The 11,694-nt window shown below is 53.8% G+C and overlaps 1 long non-coding RNA gene across 1 annotated transcript; it reads left to right on the top strand.

Annotated features, from left to right (window-relative positions):
• The first annotated feature begins 5,813 nt into the window (after positions 1 to 5,813).
• LOC109145028 lies at positions 5,814 to 8,207 on the top strand. Its single transcript, XR_005604707.1, has 3 exons — positions 5,814 to 5,897; positions 7,281 to 7,360; positions 7,975 to 8,207. It is a non-coding gene; the product is annotated as an uncharacterized LOC109145028 (long non-coding RNA).
• Positions 8,208 to 11,694: the final 3,487 nt, after the last annotated feature.

Below are 11,694 nucleotides of genomic sequence, written 5' to 3'. Positions count from 1 at the left end.
TCCTTCCGCCAACACCCGCCGAGGTCGGACAGATGGGAGGAAGGGGGTGGCCAAAGGGCCTCTTTTGATCCAATTTTTCTCCCTTCTTGAGTGAGGAGTTCGATGGGAGTTGGTTTAAAGTAAACAGAGGAGTCCTTGGGATGGGCTCTGAAGGGCTGGCAGCATCCGCAGGGTTGGCGCTGCCCCGGACAGGGAGGATGAGGCGTGGGATAATTCCCAGCATCCATAGGATGTTAGTTTTCAGACTTCATCAATAAGACTCTTCTCCTGCGGCTCCCCAAAATGTTTATGGAAGAGATACAGGAAGGGGGGAAGATCAAACCTGCTCTGGAGAGGCCTTGCTGGCTTTATCTGTGGTTTATGAGGTGGCCAGACCTTGGCGGCTCTGCTTTAACTTGTTTTGATCTGGCCGTGCTTTATGACGATTATTCTGAAATGTTTTGACAGGCACGAGCCTCACCCGTCTGGGCTGCTCTGCCGGGAGTCCCGGGGCAGCGCTCCCACAGCCTGGCTTTTCCAGAAAAACCCAAAAGTTCAGAGGGGAGATGATGCCTGTCCTGAGGATGCTGCACCCGTGTCCACCTGGGAAGACTTGGCTTGTTCACGGCCCTTTCCTCTGCTTGCAGCCTCTCTGGGGTTTGCTGGTAGGGCCTTTCCGAACTTTGGGAATGGTTTCCCAACAGATGTTTGGGCTCTCAAGTTGCATTTTTGGTTTTTCCCCCAAAACTATCTCTCGTTTGCAGACATTTCATACTTTTAGTTAAAAAATTCCCAGCTGCAAACCACATTTCTGGGAGGACCATCCCTTTGTGTTTCCAGCGAAAACGGGAACGTTTCAATAAATCATTCTTGGGTTCTTTTTAAGTTTTTTTTTATGGACAATACTTGGAGCTCCTGGCTGGATTTGGGGACAAGTCTGGAGGGGTGGTGGGGTGAGCTGTGCTGGGCTCCCAAGGCCGAGGGAGGTGTGGGAAGGTGCTGGTGGTTCCCAGGGATCGGCAGGATCACATCAGAGGCAGCACCTTTCCCACCTCCTGTTTACAGTCCTTCCTACCAGTCTCCATCTCAAAAACCTCAGGAGCTGGAGCCACGCAGGAAATAATCATGGAATCACAGCATGGTCTGGGTTGGAAGTCACCTCAAATTCCATCTTGTCCCACCCCCTGCCATGGGCAGGGACACCTTCCGCTTATCCCAGGTTGCTCCAAGCCCCGTCCAACCTGGCCTTGGACGCTTCCAGGAATCCAGGGGCAGCCACAGCTTCTCTGGGCAGCCTTTAGGCACTGGAAGGGGCTCTAAGGTCTCCCTGGAACCTTTCCTTCTCTGGGTGAACACCCCCAGCTCTCCCAGCCTGGCTCCAGAGGGGCTCCAGCCCTGGAGCAGCTCCATGGCCTCCTCTGGATGCGCTCCAGCAGCTCCACATCCTCCTGCTGTTGGCCTCGGGGCTGGAGGCAGCTCTGCAGGTGGGGTCTCACCTGAGCGGGGCAGAATTCCCCCCTCCCTACTTCCCACACTGGGAATCAGCCCAGGCCTTGGGGGGTTCTGGAGTCCCTGGGGCCGAAGAGGCTCCAGCCACGGGCTGGTCCTGCTGGCTGTGCCCAGCCCTGCTGCCAGAAGCTTGGCATTGGCTTATTCCTATCAAGGACCTACTGGGAATTAGGGATGTGCTGCCCTTGGTGTGGTCTCTGCTCTGTTCTCAGCCCTGAAGAACCAAACCCGCCCCTCTCTGCCATTCGCCTCTCGGGGTGACATGCAGGGCATTAGAAGATGAGGGTAAAATTGCCTCCTGCTAATTTGTGCAGATTCCCTCCCCTCTTCCTGGGTGCTGCTGCCCACCCTTGGCACTGCCCTGCTCCCTGAGCATCCCATGCCTGAGGCTTGAGATGCCCTTTCCAACCAATCCACCCCGGGATGCTGGGGCGGAGGCAGCGGGTGGTTCACTGCATCCCTGCACGATCCCAGCTGGAAGGAGGGCAAGCCCAGGTGGAAGGAGGATGGGCAGGCTGTGAGCTGTGGCCGTGTTTGCATCTCCGTGGGTGTTTTCGTCATTAAAATGCTGTGGGAAGAGGTTACCTCGCCTCCCTCAGTGTTTGTTGCTCCTGAGCTGGAAGCAGGAGCTCTTTGTCAGGGAGAATGGCCAGGAGTTTTGGCTGGAAGGCTTTCCGTGGGCTGCCGAGGGCGTGTGGGCACCGGCCGTGGCTGTGGCTGCTGCCCACGGAGGTACCGAGGCTTTGGCAGGGGGAGGACAGGGCTGGGGACTTCTGGACAGTGTGGGTTTGATTTGTGCCACCCCGATGGCAAAGCCCGATGTCCCTTTTAATGGCCAAAGCCCTCTCTGTGCCTGTCACCTGCATTTCTGAGCTCATCTCTCTGAGGACCCCTCCATCCCCCCTATCTCCTGTGGGTGGTTACTGCCAGGAATTATCATCTGCCTCACAACTGCTTTGATCTGGTGCTCCCGGAAAAGGAAAACATGCGTTTTCTCTCTTTATTTTATTTTAAGCATCGTTTATCAGTGTAGCAACACCTTGAGGTGAAGGGGCATGCGGGCAGGGTCCCCAAACCATCCACCCCCTGAGGAAAAAGGCTTGGGAGCACCTGGAAGGATGGGATGGCTCGGGATGGGATGGCAGGGACCCCCTCTGCCCCCCATGGTGGGGGGTTTCACACAGCCGGGCATCCATCGGGCTCCCGATGCTCTCCCAATGCTCTCCCGATGCTCTCCGTGCCTCCAAGCAGGGCTTATCGGGGCTGGACATGCCTTGGAGGCAGCGCTGAAATGGATGCTGCTCACTGAGCTCCTTAATTGCTTTTAGCTGTAGACTTATTAAAGAACAAGATTTAAATAACGTCAGGGGGAGGAAGAGAAAAACACCTCAATAAAAACAAGCTGAAGGAGGGAGTGGAGAAGCTTCCTGTGGTGCCGAGCTGGAGTTACAGCGAGGAGTCGTCAGCAAAGGCTTCCAGGTTTCCTATTTTTCCTCCAAATCTGCTTTGAGTTTAAGCAAATCCCCAAAGATTGCCCATGAATAGTCATGCGGGAGCTGCCTGTGCCTGTGCTCCAGCCGCTATCCCAAAGAACTGGATTCCTGGCAAAAAGGAGATGAGAAAAAGCACCAGGTTTTCCTTGAATATTCCTTATTATTCGGGGAAGGCTTGTAGACACTTGTGCTGAGATCTGATAGGAAAAGATTTGCCCAATTATGGAATGGAAACGGTGCCGGGGGTCGCAGCCAAGGCAGGGAGCGGCTCCTGAGGCTCCGCCAGCCCAGCCCGGGCACAACCCCCCTGCCAGGCAGGGAGAGCTGCCCCTGCCCCTCCTGGCACAGCCCTGCACGTGTGGGTGTCAAACTCCGAGCGAAAAAATCATCCCGAGCACCTGGGGGAAATCCAACAGTGAAAAGGAGCCAAAACACTGCGGGAAAACTTCCCTTGATCACCCCTTGGTGTGCTCAGGGGTCGGGGAATGGGAGATGAATCCCAGATTTGCCCTGCGTGATGGAGGCAGATCATAGGATTCATCCCAAGAAAACACCCCAGAAAGGGCATTAGGAGGGGGACTCGTTGTGTCTCCATGGAGTTAATTGGGATCACGGCAGGAGGTGGGAAGAGGGTGCTGAGGAATCCAACACAAGGCGGTGGCTCTTGGCGTGTCCGGGGGCTCTCGGTGGGATGAAGGATTCACCCAGGGCTTGGAATTTGCCCCAGATTGCCTCACCTTTTCTTGGTAGAAAAGACCTTTCCCCCAGCAAGGGTTCTAGAAGTTGCTCTGGACTTGGATGTTGGGATTTCAAATATCAAAGGAACAAAAAGCTGTGGGTCACGTGTTTCTCTCCACTGTATCCGGTAATCCCACCAGCCATCCCCTTTCCCTGGAACTCAGTTTTTTTCCGGTGGAAATGCAGGAGGAAAATGGCAAAAAAAGGGGGAGAAGAATAGGATGGTAAATGGGAAAGAAATGTGAGAAGAATGGGATGGGAGATGAGAAGGAAATGGGAGAATGGGATGCTGGCAGGGCAGGAGCTCCTGCACCTCTGGAACCGAATGCTCCGGGCTCAGGATCTCTTTCCTCTGCGCCAGACCCAAAACTGCCTGGTCTGATCCCAGAAATGCTTTTGCCTAGGTCTGAAACTGGGAATAAACAAGGAGAGCAGGGCTATCCCTTGGCTCTCAGGGGTGCCCCTTGGCCCACAGAGAGGTCCCTTGGATCACCAGGGTGTCCCTGGGCTCTCGGGGGTGTCCCTGCGGAGCTGAGAATGGCAGCCGGAGCCGGGAATGGCAGCCGGAGCTGGGAAAGGCTGCGGGAGCAGGCGGGAAAGGGGCTCGGCCGCACGGGGCCCGTCCCTGCCGTAGCTGCAGCTCGTTAAAGTCTGGCTGGAGGCGAGAGAGATGCCTCGATAAAGATGTGAAGCGAAATCGAGGGTAAGTACAGTAATCTCCCAACTTCCCACCGGGGTGTGAGCGCCCAGGTTGTAAATAGGCTGGAATCAAAGACTCATAAACCATGCAAATTGCTCCGTGTGTGTTTGTCTGTCTCCTTCCCATGTCTTTGCCCCTCACCTCCTTCCTCTGTGTCTCTATCTCTCTATCTCTCCTCTTTCCATGAGCTCCGCTCTGCTCCCGACGAGCCTGTTCGGGCGAGGGAGGGAGGCTTTAAAAGGCATTTTTGTGGTTCTGGGCAGCAAGTCAAAAAAAATCTGCTTTTTTTTCCCCCCTGCCACCCTGCCCCCTCCCCATTCCAGACTCAGGGACACGTCACCCCAAACCTACACAGCCATCAAAATAAACATTAATTAAGATATTTCCAGTGATCTTCACTGTCACAAATTACCAGCCCCACAAAAGTAGCGCTGCAACTGCTCAGGATGTTCAGTTTATCCCTTTTTGCGATTGCTGAGAGATAAAACTGAATTTCTCCACTTTCTTCTTCTGCCTTTCAGCCCATCCTGCTCCTCACAGGGAGCCAGCGGGGCTGGAAAAGCAGCGGCACCACGGAGCTGCATCCCCAAAAACTGCAGCGGGGCATGGAGCGATGTCCGAGTGGGAATCACGGAGCCATGACCCACCTGAATGGGAGGATTGTAGAGCCTTGTGCTCTGTGGGAAAGTGAGATCCCCTCCTGGGTCCTGCAGGGGTGGGGATGGGGCGTGGGGGATGCAAGGATTCAGGGATGCAGTGGTATTGGGATGTTGGGATGCAGCGGTGCAGTGTGAGGGGATGCAGGGGATTAAGAGGATGCAGGGAGGCAGGGATGCAGGGGCACAGGGATGCAGGGGCACAGGGATGCAGTGGCACAGGGATGCAGGGGCACAGGGATGCAGGGGCACAGGGATGACGGGAGGTACAGGGAGTGCAGGGGTGTAGGTGTGCAGATGTGCGGGCTGTGGGGATGCGGGGGATTAGACGGGAGACAGGATTCAGGGATGCAGGGATGCAAGGACACAGAAATGTAGGGATACAGGGATGCAGGGTTGCAGGGGGTACAGGAGTGTAGGGATGCTTGGGTGCAGGACTGTGAGGATGCAGGGATGCAGAAATGTAGGGATGCAGCACCACGTGGATTCAGGGGCACAGGGATACAGGAGCACAGGAGAGCAGGAGTGCAGGGTACAGGGGTACGAGGGCACAGGGGTGCAGCAGTGAGGGGTCCAGGGGGCTGGATCTCCCTGTCCCGGCTCCCGCAGCCGCCCGGGAAGCAGCGTGGGCCGCCCGGAGCAGGCGGGCTGCCAGGAGCCTGAGCTGGCAGGGCAGGGTGGGGAAGCAGGAAAGGGAGCCCCGCTCCTCCTCCCCTCGGGGAGAGCTGTGGCTCTCGGCGGGAGGCTTGTGAGTACACACAGACTCTCTGGAGCCTCCCATGTAAATCCTGGCAGGACGCAGCCAGCTCTGAGCTCATTCACGTGAGATCACCGGCTCGTTCGGGGCACGCGGGTGGGGACGTGCCGGGAGCTCGGCGGGACCCTGCCCCGGGGGGCTGCCCTCCGCTTGGGAGCTGGGAGAAGAGCTCAGCCCATCCAACCCCTCTCCCTCCAGGTCCCTCTTACAGCAGCACCGTGCCCGTGTGGCCACACACGGCATTCCCCAGCCTCCTGCAGCCAGCTGGCAGGAACCAGCTGTCGTGCCAAGATACGGGCTCTGATCCTGGGGATGGCACGTGGGACACTGGGGAGGGAAGGTGTGACACTGGGGATCAGCTCTGGCACTGGGGATCAGGTGTGGGATGGGAGATGGGGCACTGGAGACGGCCGGTGTGGCAGTGGGAATGGCAGATTTGACCTTGGAGATGGAAAGCCTGATCCTGGGGATGGAAGGTTTGGCACTGGGAATGGCAGGTCTGACCGTGAGGATGGTGAGTTTGACCCTGGGGATGGAAGCTGTGACACCGAGGATGGAAATGGTGACACTGGAAGTGGAGTGTCTCATCCTAGGGATGGAAGGTCTGGTCCTGGGAATGGTAGGTCTGGCCCTGGGCATGGCAGGTGTGGCACTGGGAAAGGAAGATCCGGCCCTGGGAATAGCGGGTCTGGACCTGGGGACAGCGAATCTGGTCCTGGGGACAGCAGCACTTGGATTTTCCACCCCGGCCAAGGAGCGGAGGCCACGGCAGGCGGGGGAACAGCCCTGTTGGGGGCGATGCCTTGGGCCATCCCCCGGCAGCCGCATGTCCCGGCACTGCCTCGGGCTCTCGGCACTTCCCCTGGGATAGGACGCAGCCCCAGGTCACCTCCTGCTCCTCTGCCACCCTCCACCACTTTTCCTTTGGTGTTCAAACCCCGCGGGAGCTCTGTCTGCAGTTGCGACTTCCCCTGGCCGCTGGCGCTCCAAAGAAAACAGATCCATGTGTTTGAAAATCTCGGCTTACACAGCATTCCTTCAGCTTCTGCTCCTTTTTGGGGCTTCTCCTTCTTTCTCTGGCTCGGTGACCTGAAAATGCACTTTGTGTTTTCCCCGGGAGAGGTGGATGAGGAGAGCTCCGGCATAGCTGCATATTAAACCCCGCGGATTTTCCCGAGGTGCCGCTGCCGCGCTCCCGCTCCAACAAATTTTTAATCGCTCGCCCCAGATAGACCCGATTAGATTTATTTTTTTCCCCCCGCTAACAAAACCATGGCGTTTCCTGTGCTCCTTTCTGGCTGTTCAGGCCCCTTTCATGTCTCCCTGCCTGTGGAAGGACGGCCGGCTCCGCACACCGGGATAGCGGTGGGAATTTCAGCGGGAATTCCAGCGACAAGCTGCTTATCTTCCCTGCCAGGTCATTAACGAGCTGCTGGTGCCTTTTGCAGGTCATTAAGGGAGATGTTAAGGAATGACCTCGGCTGTGTCCCCTTGGATATTCCCGCCTCCTCCAGCAAGCTCTGCACGAGTGGGTACATTGCTACCTTATATATATATAAATATATAAAAATACACATAAAAATGTATATAAAATACACATATATCATATATAAACATATAAAAAGGCATAGACCACATATAAATATATAAAACTCATATATATCCACATACAAATATATACTGATGCATATATACCCACATATCTATTTATAAAATTACATATATGTATATATATATATATATATATACATATACACACACACATTAATATATATCTATAGATGTTCCTTTTCCCACCATATTCCTCGTGGAATCTCCCACTTCAGGGCTTCTCCTTCTCCAGCCAATTTGAGGCATTTTCCTGATATTTTCAACAATAACAGTCAAAGAGTTAAAGGCAGCTCCCCAGCATGTCGCACCCCTCACCTTTGTTCTTACAAGAGTGAGGTGATTCACTTCTGATGGGGTTTTTAGGATGCATCGCTTGGTTTTCTGGGAATCTCTGGATGCTCAGGACCCCTCTGTTGCCCTCACTCCATGTTTAGGGTGGCACCAGCTGCCTGCCAGGGATTTTTCTTGTGGTTTTTGTTGTCCCTTCCCTGCCCCTTTGTCAGCCCTCAGCCCCACTCTGCTCTTTTCCAGGGCACAGCCAAAGCCACGGATTTGCTGGAGGTGGGGAATGATGTGTCCTGCCCTGGAGAGCAGTGGGAAGACAGAGCCAGGAGGGAATTCGGCCTCTCTCACCCATTTCTGTGGCCTCATTCGTTGAAGCCAGTATTCCTCCCTTCCCAGAGGTCCGGAGGAAAGGGAGCAGCTCCAGTGAGGATGTTTAGGATTAAACCTCTACTCCAGTTCCATTAAAACTCCTGATTAAAGTGCTGGACTCCAGACAATGCTTCCCTGACTTCCCAGTGCCGACAGCTGCTCCCCCAGCTCCCACTTTCCATCGCCAGCCCAACCCCTTTCCAGCCACCTTTGAATTTTCCCCTTTCTTGCAGGGTTTTATTCTTTTTCTTTAATGTTTTTTTTTAAACCCCAAATCCATGAGTGGCCACTTCTAGAAGCGATAAAAATCTTATTCCCTGCCTTTGGATTTTTTTTTTTCCAGGCAATTGCAGCTTGCAACACCTTAATTATCGCAGCTCTGAAAACCGGTTAAAGATTTTAATACTTCCTTCCCCAGCCTATTATGCAGCGACTTCTCAGCCCCATAAAATTTTCCTCTGGAGCCCCATGGCCTCGTGCTGCTACATTTCCCTGCTCTGTCCTTTCCCGATGGATTAAACACCCCCAGCTCCCCCTTTCCCTCTCCTCCTGGGGCAGGTGGGAAGCGCCTGGATTTCCAGGTGGAATATGGGGCTTTTTAAAATTGAAATCCGGTGACACAGCCAGCAAAAATGTTGCATCACTTTAATCAGGCAACACATCTGCAGAAGGTGCAAGATTCCCGGAGCCTGAGCGCGGGAATGATGGGATAAATCACGGGAAAGGCGAATCCTTGACATCACCTTCGTGGCTGGGTTTGATGCTCTGATTTCACTGCTTCCCTGGCACCCATCCTGCCTGGCTGGCTGTTATTCCATGGGTACACAGCTCTTTGGATGTCTCCATGCATTGCACATCCTTCAAAAAATCCCTAAGTTTTTTTTTGTTGTTGTTTTATAGAGACTTGGGTTAATCACAAATTTTGGCCCCATCTGTGCAGGGCTCCTTGGAAAAGCACTTTCCAGGGAGAGGGGCCACGCCTCTGCGAGGGTGTTGGGGTACACGTGCCAGCCCGGTGGGATCTCATCCCTTTCATCCTAGAAAACACTTAGGGGGAATCTCTCCCTGGTCCCATGGTGCCTTTGGGATGAGAGAGGTTTATTCCCCACCGATGTTTTATTTAGGTGAGTTTTAAATAACTCCAGAGCTTTCCTGGGGGAACCATCCCCCGGATTTCTGCACTAAGCACTTTTTCCTGGTGTTCAGCCGAATTTTTCTTTTCCTTTTTTTTTTCACTCTGTTTTATCCCATTTCTATTTTTTTTTCCACTCAGAAATTTCTCAGGTTATTTAAATGTGAAGTGGCTGTGGAATACATTAGGCTGCAGCTCATCACTTGATGAGGGGCTGATTGGGCTCAGAGAGACTCTGCCAGTGGCGGGGGAGGCAGGAGAACCGGGAATTTTGGGAATGATGCCGCGTGTCACCATTCCAGTCCCTTTAGAATGGAGCAGGTGAGGGAAAATCACCCGGATCATTCCCAAAAATGTTGTTTTAATGAGGTTTCAAGGGAGGTGAAAAGGGAGGAGAGGGAAGCCAAGAGTCCAGAATCCACACAGTGCAGGAAGGGCACAGTGGGATGTGCGGGAAGGGGGCATGGATAGGACACGAGGCAGCTCCTGGGCCCCAAAAAGGTGAAGAATTTGGGAATTCAGAGATGCCTTTTTTCGTCCCTCCCCAGCTGTAGGTGAGGACTCCGGGAAACACCAGGTCTGTGGGTGGCTTTTGGATTGCTCATGGAATGGGAGCCTGGAGCAGCACCCCAGGATGGAGCTGTGTGGGAGCTGAGTCCCCCAAAACCTGTGACACCCACGTGGGAATGTCCATGATAGCCCCAGGAATAGCGGGGCAGAAGCAGGGCAGGAAAAGGGAAGGGAGATGGAAATCCCGGTGACTCTTTGTGGAAGCACCAGGATCACCCACCACGCCTGGGATTTTGGACATGGATGGGGGGTTGTTGTCCCCTGGACCTGCTCAGAACCCCCTGGCTCAGCCCCCCAGGATATGGATCCCCTCCTGCTCCAGCCCAGAGCCCAGCCCAGATCCCAGTGTCACCGCTGCACCTGAGGCTGGGAACCATTTCCCACTTAATTTATTGGGGTTTTTTACCCCGAACCATGCAAGGAATTGCCCTGGTTGGGCACCACCGATTCCTTCCCTTGGCTGGGTGGGAAGAACTGGCGCTCTGCTTCCCTGGGCAGGTGTTTCCTGCTGTGGGACAACGTGGGGAGGGCTGGGAGCAGGTTATCCCCGTTCTCCCAGACTGATTCCCACCTCTCCAAGGTGTCCCACTGCCCTGGATGAGACCTGTTCCCATTCCACGGGGCCTCTCCCTCGTTACAGGTGTTTGCTTTGGTGTCGCTGACACATTCCAGAGTGGGCAGAGGCCACAATCCGGGTTTTTCCCGGTGTGCCAGGTGTGGCTGTGCTATGGAACTCTCCATGGAGTGGTGACCTTTGGAAGCTCGTGCCTGGCTCACCTGCTCCTGCCCTCATCCCAAGGATCCACAGCACCAAATTTGTCCCCATTGGGTCGAGGTGATGGAGTCTGATCCCAAAGTGTTCCCAAAGTGTTCCTGAAGGGATCCTGTGCCCTCCTCGCCAGGGGAAGTTGGGCACAGGGGAGCCGTGGGGACATCATCCTCCTTTCCATAGGATTCCCGGCTCTGGATCCCCACCTGAGCCTGTGCCGGGAGAGCGGCATTGCCATGGCAACAGGGCTTGATGTCACCGGCAGGGATGGAGGGGCAGGAGAGTGGGAACGGGCAGGGACAGGGCAGGGAAAGCTGGAAACAGGCAGCAAGAGCCAGGAATGGGCAGGGAGAGGGCAGGGAGAGGGCAGGGAAAGAAGGAATGGGCAGGGAATGGGCAGAGAGACCCGGGAATGGGCCAGGAACGGGCAGGGAATGAGCCAGGAGTGGGCAGGGATCCAAGGCCCCTCTCCCAGGACCCAGCTGGGTGCTCAAATATATAAAAAAAATCAAATTTTTGGATGGTTTTTTCCCTCCTTCCTCAGGTATTTCCTTCTCCTTCGGGTCAGGATGGCTCCAGAAGAGCCCAAATCCCGCTGCTCCCTGTGCCCAGGGAGCCCCCACACTCCATGTGCCACCCCCAACTTGGGGTTTGCATGGAAAAAGTAGAAAAATCGCGTTTAAAACTTTGACTTTAAAATAAATTTTATTAATATGGAGCCAATTTGACCCCGATTTTATCTTTTTTTTTTATAATTTTCTCAACAGAAACTGAACAGACCCCACCATTTTTTGGAATTTTTGAGCTTTAATTTGAATTTTTAAAATAAAAACTGAAGGGACTCGGGGGTGTTTTGGTTTATTTTTGTACTCAAAAGTGACTTTTTTGTTTGTTTTTCAATTTTCTCAAGACAAATGAAAGCCACGCCAAAATTTGTTGGTTTATTTTTGTAATAGAAAGGAACTGACTTGAGGGTTTTTTTTTAAATTTCCTTAATAAAAAGTGAACAGACTCGGGAGGGGATTTTATTTTATTAATAGAAATTAAACCAACTCCAAAGGGGTTTATTATTGTTCTTGTAATAGAAAGTGAAGTGACTCCAAAGATTTTCTTAATAGGAAGAAAA

The sequence above is a fragment of the Corvus cornix genome, chromosome 4A (genome assembly GCF_000738735.6).
Source record: "Corvus cornix cornix isolate S_Up_H32 chromosome 4A, ASM73873v5, whole genome shotgun sequence".
NCBI classification, from domain to species: domain Eukaryota; kingdom Metazoa; phylum Chordata; class Aves; order Passeriformes; family Corvidae; genus Corvus; species Corvus cornix.
The sequence above is the reverse complement of the archived record's forward strand: the minus strand, read 5'-3'. Positions and strand labels throughout refer to the sequence as shown.